The sequence below is a fragment of the Saimiri boliviensis genome, chromosome 1 (assembly GCF_048565385.1).
Source record: "Saimiri boliviensis isolate mSaiBol1 chromosome 1, mSaiBol1.pri, whole genome shotgun sequence".
NCBI classification, from domain to species: Eukaryota; Metazoa; Chordata; class Mammalia; order Primates; family Cebidae; genus Saimiri; species Saimiri boliviensis.
The window spans coordinates 19,350,538-19,351,439 of NC_133449.1; positions in this window are offsets into that span (position 1 = coordinate 19,350,538).

Below are 902 nucleotides of genomic sequence, written 5' to 3' on the forward strand. Positions count from 1 at the left end.
AATGACCATTCAGGAAACAGACTTCAGAGGAACGGAGTAAGTGCTCTGAAGTTAAAAGTTAAGGTCTTGCTTATATAAGCAGAAAACAAAGACATTTAGTGGGATTTTATCATTTTTTATACAAAGCTGCTTTATGAGTTACAATTTAGTTTGTTTTTTTAATACAGCTTGTTTTCTTTACAGCTTGTTTTCATTTCCTTTCCAATTTAAGAGTATTTAACATTCCACCTTAGACAATCTGCTAGTCATGAAGTCTGTGAGTGGAAGAGGAAACAGAGAAGTTGATCTATAATGAAGATCAACAGTTAAGAGGAAAGGGGTCTTCCCTGGCACCCTTTAGTCATTTACAACATTATATATAACATGCAGGTAAGAAAAATGACCAATCTGTAATCAGAAACAAAAGTTACAGCTGCCTGTTTATGTGACTCAGGTCCTATAATCACATTCCCTGAAGACCCCAAATGTTTTATGTTAGAACCAGGTTAAGGTTCTAACAGCTTAGACTTTGAATTACTTATTTTTACACTATCTATCACGTACAGACTGTCCCTGTGATGTCTTCTAGGAATGAAAGCCACTGTGTCCTCCATGTGAACTATACACTGAGCATGGGTCCAGATGGGAAACCATTCTCCTATCCTGCACAAGTAGAATAGACTTTCAAGGATGTTGGTAAGTACATCAAGTGAGGTGCTGGTCCTGGACTCATAGACGGTCTTGTCCAACCAATTGCATTGGCTCTGTCCAGACAACAGCTGTGGAAGCCCCTCCCATGTGGGGCTCCCACTGGGGCCACACAAAAGTGGCTCCCATTGGGGCCACTCCTTATGGGTGGCTTGTCTGCATGCTGGGATTGGAAGCCCAGTATAGAAGCAGCTGTTGGCAGAGATATGAAGTAA